The sequence below is a fragment of the Boleophthalmus pectinirostris genome, unplaced genomic scaffold, assembly GCF_026225935.1.
Source record: "Boleophthalmus pectinirostris isolate CB_2022bp ecotype Guang Dong unplaced genomic scaffold, ASM2622593v1 HiC_scaffold_22, whole genome shotgun sequence".
Taxonomy (NCBI): Eukaryota; Metazoa; Chordata; class Actinopteri; order Gobiiformes; family Gobiidae; genus Boleophthalmus; species Boleophthalmus pectinirostris.
The window spans coordinates 10,532,954-10,543,431 of record NW_026571190.1 but is presented as its reverse complement, the minus strand read 5'-3'; positions in this window follow the sequence as shown (position 1 = coordinate 10,543,431).

The window sequence follows — 10,478 nt, the reverse complement described above, 5'->3', positions numbered from 1 at the left end:
GCCTGTATAAAAGCACAAAATAACAACAAAGCTGTGATAGCATGTTCAAATAAGACTTCATGTATTTCCTGTATAGGCATGGGTTTTGGCTGTGACAAAATATGGTCTGCTGGAGCTTTAGGGATAGCTAATAAGATAAAAAGTGCAAAAACTGGCCCATTATATAATTCGTCTGATATATGGGACTCTATATCCGCTGCAAAGTATCAGTGGGTCTTTATTTCTATTTATAATGCATTTAAGAGATAACAGTGTTCCCCATAGATAAATATGAGTCTGTGGTGATACAGGAAATCATTATTTGAATAAAATTACTTCTATACATTTACGAAAACAAACCAATCAAAAAGTATAAATTTTAATAGAAATTTTTGCTGAGCTTGTCTTAGACCAGGGGTGTCAAACTCATTTTGGTCCGGGGGCCAAATCCAACCTACTTTGATCCCAAAGGGGCCGGATCAGAAAACTCATGACATATAAACCCCAAAAACAGCAATAAGTTCAAATATTTGTGCAGAGAAACACAAATCTATTACAGAAATCTTTTTTTAACTGATTAACTGTTTCTTTTACAAAATATTATAATATTATGTACAAACCTGAAACTTTAAGAAAAATGCTATTTCAACACAATGTTTTAATATGAACGTGTATTCAAATAGGAATAAGTCAATTTTTCTTGGAAAATCCTGCACTCGGCTCCACTTTTCTCATTTTTGACATTTTGCTGATGAGGGTGTCACGGTCAACAGTCAAAACGATCGTCCTTTAAGAACGTTTGGAAAGAGACAAGTCTTCATTTGTGCTGCTCTGGAGGGAGGGGCCACGTACAGAGGCACTGGAGACGCTGTTATGCTAAGCACCGCAGAAAATTATCATTATTTTTATAGAAAATATGATTAAAATATTTTTGTAGAAAATCAGCCGAGGGCCACATTAAAGGTCTTGGAGGGCTGGATCCGGCCCCCGGGCCTTATGTTTGACACCTGTGTCTTAGACTATGGGGACAAAAGACTATGAGGAATGAGATCACAATTCTGTTTTACACATAAATTTTCTCTCTCTCTACTGTACATGTCCAAACCCTCTCAATCAAAATATAGGAATATCTTCAGATATTTTAATATCTTCACAATAATTTTTGTGGGCTTATGTGTACACTGCTTCTACTTCTCTGTCCTTCTTCATTGACACTGGGAATCAGGGCATTTCACATTCACTACATGCACAAAAGCTAAAATGATACTTCAGCAAGGTACTCCTTGGGCATGTAAAAATCGTCCCTATCTAACCTTATGATAAAATTAAAAATGCATGTTTTTTGTAATTAAGAATAAATCAGCATACTTCAGTAAACATCTTTGTCTGTGTTAACTGACACAGTTAGATCATATAATTTTTTAAGTAAAAATCATACTGTCCCTTTAAGTTATATACCTTAAAGTGATCTTTGTAAATTTAATGATAATAATCCATTCTGAATACATTTACTCAATTAAATGCCAATAGGAAATATTTTAATAGAATAAAACAATATATATATATATATATATATATATATATATATATATATATATATATGTGTGTGTGTGTGTGTGTGTGTGTATATATATGTATATATATATATATATATATATATATATATATATATATATATATATATATATATATATATATATATATATATATATATATATTATATATATATTAGTGCTGTCATGCGATTAAAAAAAATTGAGAGATTAATTCATTATGATCTGTAATTAATTAATCTAATTAATCTCATTTTAATCTCACCTAAAAATTGCTGAGAAAAGCCTTCAATTTGAGGTATTTTCATTTAAATTCATTATTACATTATTGTGGCAGATCAAAAGACTAATATAGATTTAAAAAGTGACTTTATAAAGTCCCAATTTGGCTGTTGAGCCCAAGTCTCCATGAATAAGAAACTGTTTGTTGTAAAGTAGCAAAGACGAGGAAATCTGAACGTAATGACTTTTGTCTACTTAAAGACAATAAAAAGTCCAGTCTTTCCTTAACCATATTAAAAATATTATTGATAGAGAAATGCTTTATATATGAGATCACTGGTTTTAGTCCTGGTTTAGACCTGGTTTAGACCTACTTTAGTCCTAGTTTAGTCCTGGAATGGATTAATCCTGATTTTAGTCCTGGTGTTAGTTGTGGTTTAGTCCTGGTTTAGACCTGGTTTAGTCCTGGTGTTAGTTCTGGTTTAGTCCTGGTTTAGACCTGGTTTAGACCTGGTTTAGTCCTGGTTTAGTCCTGGTTTAGTCCTGGTTTAGACCTGGTTTTAGTTCTGGTTTTAGTCCTGGTTTAGTCCTGGTTTAGACCTGGTTTAGACCTGGTTTTAGTTCTGGTTTTAGTCCTGGTTTAGTCCTGGACTGGATTAGTCCTGGTTTTAGTCTTGGTGTTAGTAGAGGCGCACAGGATGAAGCGCGGTTTACGCAGCGTACGCGAGAAAACACGATCCACACGCGGCTCACGGGAGCACGTCGGTGTCCGCGCAGTGTCTACGGAAGGAAACGTGGTCCGCGCGTTCTCAGGTTAATGACGATGATGAAGGTGTGTGTTTGTTTGTGTGTGTTTGTGTTTGTGTGTGTTTGTGTGCGTGTCCCCTCATGTGGCAGGTCACTATAGGACAGTAGTGCAGACATCATGAGCCTATGCAGGTTGTTTTTAGGCGATATTATATTTGTTATTTTCTTTTATATTTCACGTCGGGAGAATAATTTCCAAAACACGAATGCGTTTTTACCTGTGCACTGCTGACTCTGTTCTACTGGCTCTTCGACCTCGTCCACTGTGCGCCTGACGCCGCCAACGTAGACATGACGTTTACATCGCTGTTACTGCGCGCGTTTTGTGTGGCTTTCCGGCAATGAGTGGAATTACCGAAATAAAAAAATGTATAAATGTGTTTGTGTGTGTGTGTGTGTGTGTGTGTTGTTGTCCCAACAACACATAAAAACAGGTTTTATAATAAAGAAACTCACATACAGAAACACTAAAGTTAGAGATTAAAAATGAGATTAATATGACTGTAATTAATTAATCGCAATTAACGCGATAATTTGACACCCCTAATATATATATATAAAATTAAACTCCTTAGATGTACCATGCCATTTAAAATATCGCACTCCATTGTTGTGTGGGGTAGCCAATTGAATGCATGGCTCTATAGGAGTCTATGACATCACCACACAGCCACACACCCCTTTAAATTAGAAGATAACATACATTTTACAGCTTTATAGGACTGATGGTTATTATAGCCTATATTTTAAGACTTTGTAGATAGACCAATTCAGTGCAACGATAAATAACATCCCCCTATATATAGTAGTCCTTTAATGCTATGACCTATATATACACGTAGTACAGACCTTGTATAAACATATATATATATATATATATATATATATATATATATATATATATATATATATATATATATATATATATATATATATATATATAACTACAATATGAAAAAGTAACATAATGGTATGCCTATAAATAAATTAGCAGATTGTCTTCTTAGCGTTCAAGATTCTGCAGATTTCAATAACACGGTAATTTAATCGCGTCTCAAATTAATTTATAATAAAAAGTACAATAAACATAGCTAATTCTCGATGCATATAATAATAATGCACATTTAGTTATCTCATAATATAATATTGTAGTACGGAGATGTCTAGCTGTGCATTGGTCATAACGGGTGCTGTCAGTACCAGGCATCAGCGGGCCACGGCAGAAACACTAGACGAAAATCTCACCTCTTACGGCGGCCTGGAGGACATAGGTGGCTCGGTGTCGTTTTTGGTGGTCAAATAAAACCATTAAAATGTCGATGTTGTGGTCCGTGTCCGCTGTTGATAATCCGGTCCCGATTCCCCCGGCCGCTCGTCGGGATGTCCTCCATGAGCCACACAGACACGAGTCAAGGCGCAGGCGGAGGGGATATAAGCTTCCTGTTTGGATTTCAAAATAAAACCTGATAACCAAATCTTTAGTAAAAAGATAAGCAAATACAATGTCAAGTAAATCAAAATAACCAAGGAAAATTAGGCCAAATGTGGGAAGCATATAGTCCATTTTTTATTCATTTATTTAGAATTTATTGTGATGCATTCCCCCAAAGCCTTTAGGCTGTTGTAAAAGCAGGCAAGCATTGTCTTCCTAGGAACCCATTGATACAGTATTTGCACAGCAAACATGACGAGATAACAGATAAGAGCTATTATGAGAAACAGTGCCTATTGAAAAAATGTCATTGTTTGAGAGCTTCTGTGTTTATGTGAAAACAAGTGTAGGTTAAATGATTGGCCCGTAGCTAAAAAGACCAAGTGATGATGATAGCCTAAGTTATATAATATGCTGCTTAAATAAATGGATGTTTAATTGTCTTTGTAACGTGTGGCACCAGCCTTTGTGATTACAGATGCATATTAGCAACTGAGCAAAAAACTGGTGCCTGCATTTCTCCTGATAAACAAGCAAATACGTAAAATGCATTGTAATAATTTTTTATTTAATAATACAAGTTTAGGTTGTATTAATTATTTCTGGTATAATGATATGAAATGCCAAAAGCTGAACACAATTTGTAATTTTTTTTCCCCAAATAAATTTTTATTTTCCAAACATGGTTCCGTAGGATCCTCTTTGCTCATCTCTCACTTGACGCTTCGCCAGTACACTAAAGCCCTGTGCGACGCTGTGATTGGCTCGTGAGGAGGCAGAGTCTGGAATAAAACAACTGATCTGAGTTCAGCTTTTTCTATTTCAACTAGAGATAAAGAAATGACATTATCACAGCGTAAACCGATCGTAGATCAGGACGGAGTCGGAAATGGAGAATTGACAATGACACACATTTTTGGAAATATGTCAAATTTGACAAATGACAAATGAAAGCAATAGGATAAGAAAGAAAGGTGGGATGGTGGTTAATTAAAATAAAGCTAAAGAATATTTGAGGGATGAAGTTTAAAATGGGAATGATAAATAAATTAATAACTGGAGAGAGAGAGAGGCCATCTTTTTCATGTTCGCGTTGGAGGAAGTGATGGTGGAGCTTTTTCATTATTAATTTATTTTATCCCTCCATCCGTGGGCAGTGCAGCGTCAGCAAATCGATGTGAGGGAAGATTAGAATTTTAAAAAGAGAAAGGGAGCACATATAAATGTTATTTAAAATATATTTATGTCATTATCTTTTAGGATAATAATAATAATAATAATAATAATAATAATAATAATAATAATAATAATAATAATATAATCATCATCATCATTATCATCATCATCATCTTTGTGTTACAACATTCTTTTGTGTCTTTTATTATTATAAATACTTACTCCAGTACACTAGTAAATCCTGCATGTGTTAAAATGACTCAGTATTGAGTAATACATGGGTGACATCATCAAGATTTCATGTGGGCAAGCAATGTTTTGAATCTGACACATTTTGCACATAATCATTATAATAATTGTATAATTCTGATCTGAATCTGTTTGATTTATTATAATTTTGTATAACTATACCACAGAAAATGACCACCCAAAATATATTTATGTGTTTTAACAATACACGATACAACAATCTACTGATACTTTGCAGGTGAGTTCATTAACATTTCCTGGAGGTGTGAAGCTAACTGAAAGCACTACTTAGAATTTCTGTAACTCAAATTAGATTTAATCTGAGTTTTATTTGAACACAATCTGATCATTAAGAACTGATTTAGCTGCTGAGATAATATTTGCTGCTACAGGACTATGAACACTCGGACTAATCACAAGCTCTTGAAAATATGCTGTTAAAAGCCACTTTGTCTTTTTTCTTGAGTTTTCAGACTATCTTAAACTTTTTTTTTGTCTGTGTTTGATAATGTGTGGATATTAACAACTGAATATTCCGCCAATAGAAATATATATAGAACACCCCCAGCATGATGTCACAGCAAAGTATCAATAGGCCTAGTCACCAATGAGAATGATCAGGTTCAACATTTGTGAATTTGGACATTTCATCATAAACTACATCTGACAACAAGTTTACAATAAAAGTAAAATAAATGAAACAAAAACTTGAGTTATTTTTCAATTTATAATATTTAAGATCACAGAGAAAAGGTAAGTTGATAATGATTGCTTTTCTTGGTCCCAGAAAACACAAATTAGCAAACATGACACAAAGCATTTCAGTATATAGATATTCCCAGATTAAAGGTCATCTCATTTTGGGGGTATTGTGTTGCTGGATTACATCATGCAGAGATTTCTACAGAGCAAGCAATATTTTGATTTTGAGTCATATGTCACTGTTACTATGGTGATGACAGTGTTGTGGATCAGAAAGTGTGGGATAATGTTGGACTAATCTGAACTGAAGTATCACAGTTACACTTTTATTTTCAATTTCTTTTGTCAGTACCAGAGTGAAAAAAGTCTGTGGTCACATTATTAAGACTCAAATCATATAGAATAAAGCCAGTAGTTTTGCTGTTTACAGAATATTTTTTGTTTAACACAGACTGACCCGTATAATGAAACCAAAAACTTCCAGAATTACAATCGCATTAAAGTTCAAGACATAAGAAAATAACTTCTTGGAACTTTTCTTTGACTTGGAAAACCTGTTCTATTGTTTGGCATTCTATTTCCTGGTTTGCCCTAAATGTACACCCTATATCAATGACAAAACAACAAACAAAGCAAAAATGGATGAAGTCTTACATACATATCTTACACAAAATTAATGCTTTTAGCTTTTAACCATTTAATCGTTTCTTCATCCAAAAAAATGTTGTATTGAAATTTGTGTTTGAATCATAGACGGTAGAAGTGGACTGAGTGTGTGTGTGTGTTGTAGAGTTTGACTACAGCCAAATGAAGCCAGTCCAGGCTAACAGCTGGAGCAGTGGATCTACAATCAAGTTCCATATTTGGAAATCCAACTGCGCAAGTAAAGAGCCAATCAGGAGCAAGTCTGTGGAAGGTACATGTCCCAGATACCTGATTGGTATCTTGATTTATAGACACAATAGTGAAATAAAAATGTCAGGATCATGTAGAGCATACAAACATTTTAACACCAGAATGATGACCCTGATAGCAGCAGTTATGGAGAGAGAAAGTGAATTGGAGCCAAAGTCGATGGAACCAAATCACTCCCATGTTCACTGGAACTCCAGTGAGTCTAGTGAGTCTGATATGTCCATGGGTGACATATCAGCTGACATGGTTTGACTTTGTCATTGTTATTGATTATGTGAAGCACTTTGTTCAGATGAAGCTGTTTTAAATGTATTAGTTAATCACTGTAATGACTATTTGTCAAATAAAAGTAACAAACAAAAGCGATGAGCAGACTCAGAACTAAACATAACTCAAATAATCACTTTTGGGCACCATGGGTATGTGGTTTTACACAGTACAAATTAATGTCCATGACCAGAGCTGAGTTTCTAAGGTTTATTTCCAGTTTTGGCAAACAGCAAGGGATATATGTTAAAGGCCAACTCCTGCTGCCTCTCCATTGGACTGGTAAAAAAACCATAGGCCCACCCAGGTGCACCCTGGTCTACGTGTTCTACCCTCCTTTATCCGCTAGGTGACCCAGATTAAACCAAAAACAAAAAAACATAAATAATACCAATTTAGACTAAGAAATTAGCAAGAATAATATTAACATAGCAAAAATATATTATGCAAATTAACAAAACTGAATTAGTAAGCTAATTAACAAACAAAAATAATAAACTAATTTTAGAATCAACAGAATAAGCAAATAGCTCCTACAATCATATATTTCCCTGTTCAGACTTCAGAAGTAGGTGGCAATCAATACATTTTTCTTATCAGTCAACCTCTTGTCTTGCTCTGAGTGAGTGGGAGGTGGATTTACCCAATCACAGTGAAGCTGCAGGATGGTCCAGACTTTAATTTGCTCTATGTGACTTATTAATTTTCCCTAGGACAAAAAAATAAAAGTAAATTTAAATGTTTAAGTGAATGAATGATATACAAAAATGTAAAGTTCCTGAAAGTCATGAAAAGAAAATAAGGCAAAAATATTGCAGTTAAAATCTTATTGGTTTAAAATACCTGTGTTTGAGTAATATGATATATACCTTTTCTGGATTGAGCCACAGAAGTTGGTTTGGTGGAGGTAGATGGTAGAATTTTTGATACTTCATGAAAGCACATAAGGCACAAATATTATATTACTATTAAAAGTGGTTTAAAATATCTTATTGACCAATTGAAGTTAAAGACTGATGTGATGTATACCATGGTGGGGTCGATTCATCATAGGGAGTGAGGATTTTGAGCCTTTAGAACTGAAAAAAAAAGAAAGAAAAGACGTTTTTGTCTTTGGTCTTTGGTTTCTTTTGAGAAAAATTAATATTAAACATGTAGCCTGAGCTGGTAAGCCAATCATCACTTATACTCTGGACAGCAGCAGAACATATTTATTAAACAACACCCTTATAAAAGGTATTGGTTATTTTTGATAATAAACATCACAACTGTAAAATCAATACTGGGATTGAATGTATAGCCTTACTTTGAGACCCAGGACTACACTAAATCAAATGGCATACAATACAACAAATAATAAAACTTTTTTGCACATACAGATGGTATAGATGGTAGATTTCAGATGTATGCATTTACCTTTTGGTACCTTATTTCACTGCAAAGTAATGCAATTAATGGGGAAAAAACTGAAATCTCTGAAACAATCTGTAAGTGAAAAACTGATTTTAAATTGTTTTTAGTTGTGGTTCTTCATGCAAAAAACTAAAAACAGAAAATAGACATGCTTGTGCTCTTATCACAAAAGAGATAACAGGTTTACCCATTGCTGAAGTCTGGTCGTGGTATCGTTATGGAGTGAAATTTTCTCGGTGGAGGAAAAGCTGAAGGGGTGCGAGGACTAATGGGTGTCGGATCAGTGTGTCTGTAAAATATTGAAGTAAAAATAATAAGTAAGTAATATTTGGTGAAAGTGTTTTGTGGTGGCAGATTTGTAAATAATGTGATTTGTGAATGTGAAAGTCAAACCAAGATTTAGATTGTAAATGATAATACAAAAACAAATTCAATCAGAAATGTTTTTAGTTACATCACACGTTTTTCTCAAAATCTTTTCACACAAACCACAAAGAAAATTTGACTTTCCAAGCACCACCAGTCCTGAACTAGATTTTATTCCAGTGAAGCACAAGAACATCAGGAGAAAATAAAGATACATTACAATTAAAAATAGCCCATCTAACCAAATGATTAATATACAAAATACATTAACTTACTACTACTATACAAATACCACTGCTAGTAAAAGGCTACTACTTGGGAAAGTACAGTGAAAAAGGAGAATGAAATAAATAAAAGTTCCAGAGACTTACTGCTTAGGCGAGGACATTGCTACAGGTCTCAGTTTGGTCTAGAAGTGATATGATCTTACTTCCTCATGCACTTGTCTTGTTCCCGGAGCTGCCAACTACAAAAATTACACAGTGTTCCTTTAAATATATTAAGGTTCCTTTTTCTATTTAAATGTTTTTTTGTTGATCTGAACCAAATCGCTTAGATTTTAAGATAATCAAATATAAACCACCAAAATTAAAAACAAGCTTTAATTTCACATTTTTAGCTCAAATTTTATGAAGGTTTAAGCTTATTTTTGGCACTGATATAGACATCTTTGTGAGTGACTATTCAGGTTTCCATGGAGTCAAAGCAAAGTTCATATGCCCTTGGGTTAGCCATTCAGAAGTCCCATGCTTCAGCAGCTGGTTCGTTTGTGCTGCCAGGCGCTCGTGGAGGGGCAAGGCAAGTTTATTTGTATAGCACAATTCGTACACAAAGTAATTCAAAGTGCTTTACAGAATAAGAAATACATTAAAATCATAATAAAAACAAATCAAAACATAAATAATCATAAAGATTAAAAAAAAAAAAAAAAGAGAGACATAAATTAGAGAAGAGTGTGGAATGAAAACCTTTCAGTTATATGCACAGTTAAAGAGAACCGTTTTGAGCCTGGATTTAAACAGCATCACAGAAGAGGCCTGTCTCACATGTTCAGACTGTTCCAGGTTTTAACTGCGTGAACTTGAAACGCTGACTGTCCTTGTTTAGTCCTGACTCTGGGCACCAGCAGGAGGCTGGTCCCTGAGGTCCTCAGAGTGCGAAATGGTTCATATGACACTAACATGTCACAGATGTACTTTGGTGCTCGGCCATGGAGAGACGTGTACACAAGCAGAGCTGCTTTAAAGTCTATTCTCTGAGGCACAGGAAGCCAGTGCAGAGACCTGAGCACAGGACTTATGTGCTCGTACTTCCTAGTTCGAGTAAGGACCCGAGCTGCAGCATTCTGGATGTTCTGCAGCATCTCACAGCTTGTTTGGAGAGACCAGTGAGCAGAC